General features: G+C 32.2%; 1 protein-coding gene across 1 annotated transcript in view; it reads left to right on the top strand.

Annotated features, from left to right (window-relative positions):
- The first annotated feature begins 974 nt into the window (after window positions 1-974).
- Window positions 975-11606, top strand: part of LOC145730701 (lachesin-like) — a 58097-nt gene continuing 47465 nt past the window's right edge. The window contains exon 1 of the mRNA XM_081982044.1: window positions 975-1237. The gene's annotated coding sequence lies outside the window, so the exon portion shown is untranslated. The remainder of the gene's footprint in view (window positions 1238-11606) is intronic.

Here is an 11606-nt window from a genome sequence, read left to right as displayed (position 1 = left end):
AAATCCATGACATCAAACAAATCCAAAATAACAAATATCAATAATTAAATCGGAACCAAAAGCTTATTACAAAGTAATCGGACCCTAAATGTAATTTAATCTTTAATACGATATTCAATATTACAAGACTGCTGGGCTCACATTTTGTAAGCCGATAATCAAATTTTTCTCATTCATCTCGGATCGACTGCATGTCGAAGCCTATTCAAACCAAAGCAATAATTAGAATTTCCAGTGTTACGTAATACGAATCTGAAGCAGATTGGACCGATGGGACTTTGGTTAATTTCCCGGAGGACCACTTTAATTGGAAGTGTAGCGAACATGATGCAACTGTTGTTCACATGAATCGATTGTTCATTTTTGTTACTGTTTGAATTTGAAGAGCAGCCCTAAAAGAATAAATTTGATTGAAGTAAATTGGAAGAAGGCGATAATTGGACTTAATTGTTTCCACTTTGCTCCAAGAAAAGGTTTACGTAATTTGCTGCTTTAAAGTTGGAATTTTCCTACAAAATAACTTTTTTGTCTAAAAGGAACATTCAACATCTATCGAGCTAATTGGCGAGTTCACAAGAGTTTCAAAAGAAATAGAAAAAAACTTAAATTTCAAAGCCACAGAAGCAAAACACATTCCAAAGGCGAGTTTGTGGAATAGATAAAAGGAACGTTCCCTTTTCGTCCCTCTGTCAGTGTGTAGCATCCCAACACCTTTCACCAAATTTACGAGCATAGTTTTCCGTAATGGAGTTTCCATGCTTGTGACGAAATTTTACGCGGTCGGCGTATAACGCACTTCCGAGATTGCACGAAACGCACCTTGGGCTATGTGAAAAGGTTTCTGTTTTATATCACAAGTTTAAGAAAATACTTTCATTCAATTTAAGAAAAACTAATCGGCTAAGTGAAGCTTTTACAATGAATCAACAAATTAAGCCGATTTTAAAGTACTAAAATAGTTTTTAATCACACCAATCTCGACCAATAGCGTTCCCATTTAAATTTGATAAGAAGGGCCAAAGTTCCATCAGCATGCGCATTATATGTCTTCGGCAAAAGAGCAACACAAGCCATCCAGCATCCAGTTGGCGCGAAGCGCGACGCCTCTTTGGACCGTCCCGACGCTCTTTAGACGCTCACATGTTCGATCACGTGCGTTTTCCCTTACGATATATGGTGGTCGCGTGACTGAATTTTCCGATAAAATTTTCATGTGGTTTCACTATTTTGCTTTCAGGTTAGTTGATTATATCCAGAACTGGTATGCTTTTAATTAATTAGGTGTTTTATGGGTAATTAAATGTTCAAAACCTTTTGAAATGGAATGAATATATTTGTACCTTGCTGCCAGGTTTCACAATAGTGTCAGATAAAATCATAATTTTTGTCAAATTTTTTTGATCTCCTTAACATTGCTAAACTGTCAAGACAAATCAGTTAACAAACTTTTGTTCAAAAATCCAAACAAAACACAAGAAGATTGTATGTTACACAAATTGGATTGAGCAAAAATATGTTGCAGTTGTTTCAAAGAAAACACAAATAAGCTTAACATTTTCCTGTAAACATACATTTATCTAACAATCAACTAATTGAGAGTAATAATGGACACTTTATCCACTAACTAAATTATGAAAATTGAATTTTCGATTATGTATTACATTATTGTAATTGAATCGCTGTTGAAATTCCGTTTGGTATTACATTAAAAAATTGCTGTTGTGAAATGATTATATTGATATACACATTGTAGTGCTATTTTCTAATAATTACTGTCAAATTAGTAGCATTAAATCAAGAGTGTTGGTTTTCCTTCAAATGTTGTTTTAAGTTGCACAAATATAATATTATTACAAACAAAATAACAAAGGCAAAACGTTATTAAACTGAAACGACAACCAAATCTTTTCTAAAGCATTTCAAGTCTTCAATTTCAGTGTTTTTTAAAATATTGTTTTCAAAGAAAATTCCCAGACATGCATCACCAATTTGGCTCACCCTGTATAAAACTGAAATTTTTTACCAACATAACGGCCTTTACGTCAATTTGATTTTTACGGAATTTTTTTTTTTTGTGTAAGTTGGCACCAACTTTTGATTTTTGAAACCAAAACAGTAAAGTCAAACAATTTAAAATGTAGGAAAATAAGTGTCCTACAATTTCGATCGTTTGAAGTCAATCAAAATAACAATATCATTCCATCATTAATCTAACCCAATAAAGAAAATAAAGCAATAACACTTTTACCCCATTTCATGTCATTTATCGACACCCATAAAGAAAAACGATCTCTTTTCTACCGTCTAAATGATAAATGGTCTTGAAACTAACACTTATTTAATATACTCTCGTATTTTACAAACGGTATGGAGGAATTATTATAGTATATTATCAAAACATGTTCTAATTTTCTTCTGAATTACCATTGTTATATCCAAACATGTCTTTTCAAATCAATTTACATTACAGAAAAAAGTACACACCACTGTTTTTGGATCTCTATTTCCTCTTAGCTAGTCCCATCTAACCAGAATTACGTCACTAAACATATTTTATGCAAATATGTTGTTAATTACGTGATTGAAGATTTGTTTACTAAATATATTTCCTCCAGGTAAATCAAAAGAGATTTTAAGATAATAAACTAGACGGCCAACATCATATTTCATATCGAAACAACAATGCGTCGACAGGCTCAAATTACAATGGGTTAATTATCTGTTCTAGAATATGAGTAATCTGATGGTGCTCAATATATTTTATGTAGTTCTCGACTAAATAATGTAGATCCTATCTTTATTGTTTTAGGGGTGCTAGCAGCATCCGGAAATATTAAACACCTGCGCAAAAAACAGGCTTTTGTCATTAACGTAATATTTTTAATTCATTATTGTTCTATAAACCTATAATCCGTGCTGGTGCTGCTAACAATTTTTTTGTTAATACCAGAGCTTTAATTAGCGAAACACGTATTTTGAACTGGGAATTTCTACTGCATAAAGCTAAAAGCGAATTCATATAAGTTCCACATAAAAGGTAATATTGTCTAAAAAGGGAGTGATCCCGTTTGCTGTTTTTTTATGAAGTAAAATCCAGTTAGACAAAAGATAACATGAGTATGCTTTTATAACCCCCCCCCCCACCCCTATGTAAAGGGAAGGCGGGAAATATTCATTCAAACTTCACTGATGGATTTCATATTTTATAGTTTCCATATTATATGAATTTTTAATAAAGCAACTCTAAGGAAAATATATAAAAGCGGCTATCTTCTTGGCGAGGTGAAACTTGGTTCGTCGAGAACTTTCGGAATTTTTAACAAGAATGAAGTTTTCTTCCTCATTAATGCTTTGACAGGAAGCTTGCAACACTCTCGCTTTAGATTAGTTTATGTTATTAAAACGCTTTTGTGGCGTTATGTTTCACGATTCGTTTAATTAAAATTACACTCAATTTTCTGACAATATACAAACGTAAATATAAACAAAAAATCAAATATGGTTGTATACATTGTGGAATACCTACTAACTCCTAACGTTATTTGTTCTCTATTTGAAAGAACTTTTTCAGCGTGCAACATAAACAAAGCATTTTAAACCTGTTGTTTGGAAACAAATCAGGACCGGTAAAGCAAGTCATAACCTCCCTGTTTTCATTTCATGTTCCCGAATAAAATTAATTATAACTCGTATAACGTATACACAACTACGAATATAAATTGTGTTTTGGTTACTCTCGTGTTTACCTTTATTGCCATAGCTAGGATATGCATAAACTGACCTGTTAGATAAATTGCTATGTGAAAGAGAAACTCGATATGACAAGACAATGGTGTCCACTGTGAACATGTTTAGTCCATTATTAAATAAGATCGTCAATCTCGAAACGGATGAAAAATCCATGTAAAAGGTGTCGAGTGATATCTGATGGCAAAAGGTGTAAATAGGCATTAAATTGACAAATATCACGGGCGGATGTGAATTGAGGGATTCGAAGTAAATAATGTATGTGCTTTTTGATGTCGTATTTCTCTGTGTGCGTAGATACATTTGTCACGTTTACACTGACACTTGCTCTACGACAAATCTTCTTTTTACGACCGGAAAGCTGCAGAAAACTAGTCAGACCCTTAAGTTTGGGATATAAAGTTTTTAACGATTTTCAGCTAATATTGTCCTCACAGGTAGAACTGGGCAATATTTTAACTAAAAATATTTCATTTCAAGTATTTTTAGTATTTATGTCTTATAAGGGTGGGGGTAAAAATTAAAAAGTGTTTAAAATAAAGTAAGTAAAATAAAAAATAAAAACCCTCTCAATCAAAAAAAAAATAAAAATTTCAGATCTCTAACTTGAGGCGTTCCTGAGATATTCAAGAAAAACAACAAATAATTAAAATCAACTTTGACAACTTCTAGCGGCTAAACGCTACAACTTGTCCTGTCTGCTCAACGTCACGTGATAACCCCATTTATTAGCTTTCTTTTGTAATATAGAGGGTTTATACAGAATGTTTCAAATAAGCGAATTATGGACGATTTTTTGGAAAAAGTGCACGAAATTTTGACTCAAATTAGTGATTATTGGGCGTACTATACTAACAGCGGTCATATTGAGTTTTGCTCTTTTTTTTACTAGTTTGAAACTGTGGAACACGAATCTGACGTCCATTTGCTCTAACTGGCACGGTTTCAGAGATAAGCCTAAAATTATGACAATTTTGACAGTTTCTAGTTCGTGGCACCCTTAAAAAATTACATTTTGACAAATTACACTCTAAGTCACTTTTCTACCATTAACCTAAAGCTATCTAGGCAGTTAAAGACAAACATTTTTCGAAAAAATTGATGGGGGAAAAGTATGTCCTATGACATAATTTTGAAAATTTTCAAAAAAAAAAACAAAAAAATACTTATAATTTGAAATTTTTTGAAAATGTTGAGACTTGCTCTATCTTCAACCGTTCTTCTGTTATAGCCTTCCAAAAGAGCAAAATCCAAACATTTAGAGAAAAACTGATTAAAGCTAGGTTAATCAACAGAGTCAAAAAATAGCATCAGTTACTAGGACTGTCAAACAAAAATCCGTTGTTGCCACTGATTTCATGTAGATGCGGCAATGTTGGAAATACGAAAATATTTTAGATGCATTGCGTATGTCCATATGTTTCAATTATGCATCATTTTTTTCCGAGATACCCCGCTTTCTTAGTTGGCCACCCTGTACAGAGTGACCGTTTTAAGCAATTAACATCGCAACAAAATTCCATAAATCCTACGCAAATTCTTTTCAAGTTCTTAGCATGTTTCAGCGTGTAAAAAAATAACTGACAAAGACCTCTAGAATAATTTTGGTTTTGCCACAAGCCTCTAAATACTACTGAAAAATTCCCAAAAAATAGGAAGAATTTCTACAAGTGTCCTAAACCATCCAATAATTTTTGTTGCTTGACTACTACTACAGTTTAAGTACTTGTAGTATTAGAAATACCTGCTATTGCATAAACATTTTAAATACTTTTCCTAGGTGCTTGAAATTTCAAGTACTTTACAACTTATTAGGCAAAATCTATACTGTGGTAAAAAATACTTTGCCCAGCTCTACTAAAACTAACAATAATTTAAACTATTAGTGGTTTTAAAAGTTATGCCACAAAGTCACTTAGAGATGGGCTTTTCTACATTTAACCGTCATTTTCTTTTATAACAATTTGACAGAAACTGTCCAAAGAGCATCAAAGAGTTTTTAACTTTAAAACTAGCTAAATATAAGAGTTTTCATCTTACATCAAGAGCATGACCGGCACTCGGTAATCGATCTTAATATTAAAGAACTTCCATCACTTGAATTCTCAATTCCGGTATCTGTTCAGCGCCAAGCGGCGGTCTCCCAACTTTTTAATTCCTTAACCTGTCAACTTCCGACCCCTCCTTCTCCCTTTTTCTTTTACTTTCTATTTGTCTTTCGGCGGCGAGACTCTCTCTATTTAGCTTGATAATTGGAATTATGATGAATAGTGACAGGCCCTGATAATTCCTGCCTCATTGTTTTATGTCCCATTCTTTCGATATTTAAAAGGTTTTAGAGGTATTGTCGAAAATCTAAAGTTGTTAGAAAAATTATGCTCAAGTTGACCTAGTTGGGTTTACACATATTTATTATTAGGATAAAAGGGGCGGATGTTCTTTGGGGGTTTAGCTGACACCATTACTTTCTAGATAAATGTATTCGCATACAACAAGTGTAATAAGAATCCGATCCAAAATGCCGGCATGTTATTCCCCTAGAATCCCTCAATTTGCATTCTCTGGTGATATTTCTTTTCCTAATGCCAATTTACACCTTTGCTCGTAGATAGTACTCAACATCTTTATGCTTTGTATGGATTTGCCATGAATGTCGCGAAAATTGAGTTCAACTGGAAATATTGGTCTTTGTTCTGCAGATTTTATTAAAATACAATTTTCAATATGCAGTAAATCTTTCAAAAGTAGATTGAGAAAAACTGCCGTCAGTTTGCTTTATTAATATCGTCTCTTGTGGTAAACGTTTTTTTAAATTCCAAATAGCATACAAATTAGAATCTTTTAGAATATTTCTTGTGGAATGTATTGTCAATTTAGTTCAATCGATATCCATATGAAAATAAATTCAATGTCGATCGAATTTGGCAGATTATTTAAAGAGTGATGACTTGACAAAAATTAGTTTTTCGTATAGTACAAAATTAGGTTTGTACAACAAATTTTTAGCTTCAATATTTACTGAAATATAGTCTTATTAATACAGGGTTAGTTATTTAATTTGTTCATTAAATTTGTTTATAGAAATTTGAAATTTTGTTATCAAGATAAGTTGAATATGTGGTATATTTTAATATTTCATGTTTCTGTCACTTTACTCAAGTAGGTTTCAATTAGCTTATTCAATGGGACATCCTGTATATTTTTGTATTTTGTTTGTTTCAGACACCTTTTGTGTATAATGTCATATACCTAGATTTAATCGCTTTCAAGATTTGACCTTAAAATAAAAATGTGCCTTTTGTAGAACAAATTCTAAAATGGCGTATTGCCATGTTTATGAAACCTCACATTTTGAAAAAGGTTAGTACATAGTTTAAACTTTATGCTTCTGTCATTTTCCGTAAAAATTCATATTTTTGCAGTAGCCAAAATCAATTTTATGAAATAAATCAACTATATTTTTAAGCATTTTCAGATAAACGAAGAACAATTCAATATTTTTTTCAGATGAACGCATAAATATTTTAACATTCCTTGTTGATCAAACTCTCAAGTCAATTTTTCACCCCGAAACAAGAAAATGTGTAATTTTTTAAATTTTAAATGTCAAAACATGGTAAATGTGAAATTCCCAAGTCAATTCTCCAGCTTGAAACCAGAAAATGTGAAAATTCTCTTTTTGGTCAAATTATCAAGTCAATTTTCATATCTGAAATTTAATTCCATCAAATTATCAACTTTTCAAGTCATCTTTCCAGTTTCAAATGTCAGACATGGTAAATGCAGTGTTGTTCAATTTTTCAAGTCAATTCTCTAGCTTGAAACCAGAAAATGTGAAAATTCTCTTTTCGGTCAAATTATCAAGTCAATTTTCATATCATAAGTTTGAACATATCATTAACTTTTCAGGTTTTATATGTCAAAACATGAATAATGCCTTTAAGTGAATTTTCAAAATTTGGTCAAATTATCAAGTTATGCGTAGTTGGAACAGAAAATCATTCAATTATTTAAAAAAGTATCAATATTTGAACAACGAGTAAGATAAAATTATAAAAATAGGTTTTATTTGAAAAACTTGACTTTCTGTCCTTTTTAGAACTGACTTTTTGAGACCAATTCTTGACCACCTCATATTTTTCTGTACTCATCCTTAGAACAAACCTTGTCGTGTTAAGCAAAACACAAAAACCTGACTGAAAGATAAAAATATTTTAAAAATATAGGACGCATTGCAATTATCTTAATTGCAAAATTTCAAATTTCTATCTTTTTTCATTATCATTATCAACTGGACTAATTAGGATTTTCCTAAAAAAGTAGCGTTTACTGAAAAAACTAAATGTTAATGTCAAAATGATAATTCAGTTAACAGCCTTGTTATATCGTCGCCATTTTGCAAAACTATTAATTAACTACGGAGGGCTGAAATTGCTAATTAAGTAACTGTATATACCCGACCTTCTCAATATAACTATTGACATGCCTGAATTTAAACTGGCCTTGCAGTACACCATCCAGTTAAACTTTGTTTTTGAATACAGTTTGTAAGCAAAATTTGAGTTTATATTCGTGGTGAACGTTTTGTGCAAAGTGTTTAGTTCAATTTTAATTAACAACAATGCAAGCCGGAGAAATATTAAAAACAGACTACGTTCTTATTATTTCCTAAATAACGTTGAAACTACGCCTGTCGTAGCAAAATTTAAAAGCGAGTCTCCCTTATAAAGTCCATCACGAGGATAATAAAACCGGGGTGTAATTTTCGCCCGGTCCAAATTTACTAAACAAGACAAATACGAGCTGAACAATATTAGCAGCGATTTAAACAGGGAAAAGAAATATGTCATACCGCATTAGGGTGCCATTGCAGTGCTCAGCATTGGAACTTTATTTCTGAACTATCCAGGGAACAATTATTGTCTGATGGACCGGTCGTAAAATGCAAAATGTCACATCAGTTTCCGGGGTCCGGGTCAATTGAGCTTCATTTGCTCTACTGAATGTATGCGGATAAATACACAATTAGAAACTAAGTGTTCGGATAGATAATGGCATAAAACTTGGGATACCTCAAAAATAACGATGTTGATTTGTTGTAAAATATTCCCAATAACTAGGCAAAATAACTTCCTTTCAACTTCCTGAAAGCCCTTAAAGCTTCTAATAAGTTCCTGCAAACATCACATTGAATTAAGTCAACATCAAAGAGTATTTTGCCTTGATGTAATTAGCCCATTTCACGGCGTATACATAAAGAAATTCAAAACAATTTTCAGGCCAATCTAAGCTATTTTATACCTTCCAAGGTATAAAGCGTCATGATATACACTAGCAAAATGTAAATGAGAGGAACTGCGGCTTGCAGTTTCGCCGCTTAATTACTTAGGTTTAACATCTTAGCGGAAATCTTGCTCTATAGGATATTCTCTCTCTAAAAGCTGTTTTATTATTTACTTGTTTTCATTTTCTAACGGGGTTGCGGCCTTACCAGAGAATTTTCTAACAGTAAACTAATTGAAAATACTCAAACTGCGGAATTTGAAAGACCAAATTCAAGTTTTATTAAATGGATTTGTGACTGAATGGTTTAGATAGGGTGGTGAGGTTCGATGCAATACGGTAGAATAGAGTTATTATCGAGGACTGTCACTATTCATCATAATCCCATTTGTTAGACTAAATAGACGGCCATCCGGAAGTAAATAGAGGAAACTCGAACGGAAAGTTTTGAGTTGACAGGTAAGAGAATTAAAAGTTCGTTGACCCGAAATCGATTACAAATTTTCAGTTCCAAAGAAATCTACTAGTTTATTAATTGGCTTAAACAGAAAGTTCAAAATATCTTTTACAAACTGTCGAAACTTTTACTGACCCATGTTAAAATAAAAAATTAGATGGTTAATTTATAAGGATGTTTAAAAATATTCATCAAGCAGCTTAGTTAATTTTCAGGGTAGACGTTGCCATGTCAAATTAAGAAAAACATTTTTACACAAAAAAAAATTATACAGGATGGTCCAAGTGCTTAGTTTAATGTCCATTAAATTCGTTTCACAGTTAATGCTTGACCGTGTAAGAAGAATTTTAGTTTGCCAGCCATTACAGTGTTGCAAGCTCAAAAATTGGATTATCCAAGTCACGAAACATGTTTCTTAGAGTTACAACTTGTTTACAACTATCTAAAATTTTTAACGTTTTAACTACTTTTTAAAAATCACGTGACTGATTTTGACTGGTGTCAACTAGTCTTTACAGTGCTAGAAGCTCAGAATTGCATTATCAACGTCACGTGACGTGTATTTTACTATTCTAACTTTCTTGCAACAAATTAAATTTACTTTACTAAATTTTCAATGTTTAAACTACATTGTCAATGTCACGTGACTGATTTTGACTGTTATCAACTAGTCTTTACAGTGTTGCAAGCTCAGAATTGCATTATCAACGTCACGTGTTGTCTATTTTATAAATTCAACCTTTTTGCAATAATTTAAATTTATTTTTCAAAATTTCCAATGCTTAGACTACATATTAAATGTCACGTGACTGATTTTGACTGCTGTCAACTAGTCTTTACAGTGTTGTAAGCTCAGAATTGCACTATCATCATACGTAACGTGTTTTTACAATTTCAGCTTTTCTGTCTAAATTTGATTTAGCAAATTTTTACAGTTCAACCAATTTTTTATGGTCAAATGACTGTTTTGACAGGTGCCAACTGTTCTTTACAGTGTTGCAAGTTCAAAAATTGGAGTATCAAAGTCACGTGACATGTCTCTTACAACTTCAACTTTTCCAACTGTCTAAATTTGATTTAGCAAATTTTTACAGTTTAAACAATTTTTTATGGTCACATGACTGTTTTGACAGGTGTCAACTGGCCTTTGCAGTGTTGTAAGCTCAAAAATTAGACTATCAAAGTCACGTGACGAGTCTCTTCAATTTCAACTTGTCAATTGTCTAGATCAAATTTTCAACGTATCAATTACATTCTAAAAGTTACGTGACAGATTTTGCCAGATGTGACTAGCTTTTACAGTGTTGCACTTTCTGTGTGTCTTACAATTTGTACTTTTGCAACTGTTTACATTTAATTTAACAAATTTTTAACGTTTAAAGCATCTTAAGCCACAATAAGTTATACAGGTGAATACAAAATATTCTGTTAGGACTTACAGAAATATTACACACAAAGCACTTAGTAAGCAAACGAATTAAAATTCCTTAAATGATTTAGTACTAACCCTAAAATCGATATTTCTTAAACTTAGTCTGACATTTTTCCGCTTCGGCTTTTGGGTTGTAATTTGATGGCAGTCAGCGGGTCTCATTAGGGTAAGGGAATGTGGGTTGGCCCCAGTAATGACAGCTAGTAAAGCCTATGCTTCCTTAGCTATTAGAAGCGATGCCGGGATAATATATTTTGAGGTTTGGCCTGATGTTTATAATATATTAAGTTTAAAATTGCTAAAGTTAGACTGTTCAATTACTGGCAATCAGTAAGACCTCTAACTGCTTAAGGAGCATCGTTTTCCTAATGAGTAATGTAGCTCCGTAAATTCTCGTTGTAAAAGTCTCGCTCTATAAACGGAAGAAATAAATATATTAAGAAAAGACGGTGTTAAACACATTTCCAATTAGTTTTCCCTTTTAACTCTCTAAGCATTATTTAGTTCGTTAGGTTTTATTGACAGTTTTGTCGATTTTAGTTTCCTCCAGAGAAATACATTGAATTTGCAGATTACTGTTGTTTGTTTGGTTTGAGACTCGTTTGTGTAGTAAATAAAGTAAAGACCACGATTACGTTCACTTTATTTGCCAATATTGGTAGTTAGTAGTACACTTTGAATAAATGA

Source organism: Ips typographus, linkage group LG6 (genome assembly GCF_016097725.1).
Source record: "Ips typographus isolate SLU linkage group LG6, UJ_Ityp_2.0, whole genome shotgun sequence".
Classification (NCBI taxonomy): domain Eukaryota; kingdom Metazoa; phylum Arthropoda; class Insecta; order Coleoptera; family Curculionidae; genus Ips; species Ips typographus.
This window is presented reverse-complemented; position numbering and strand designations above follow the sequence as displayed.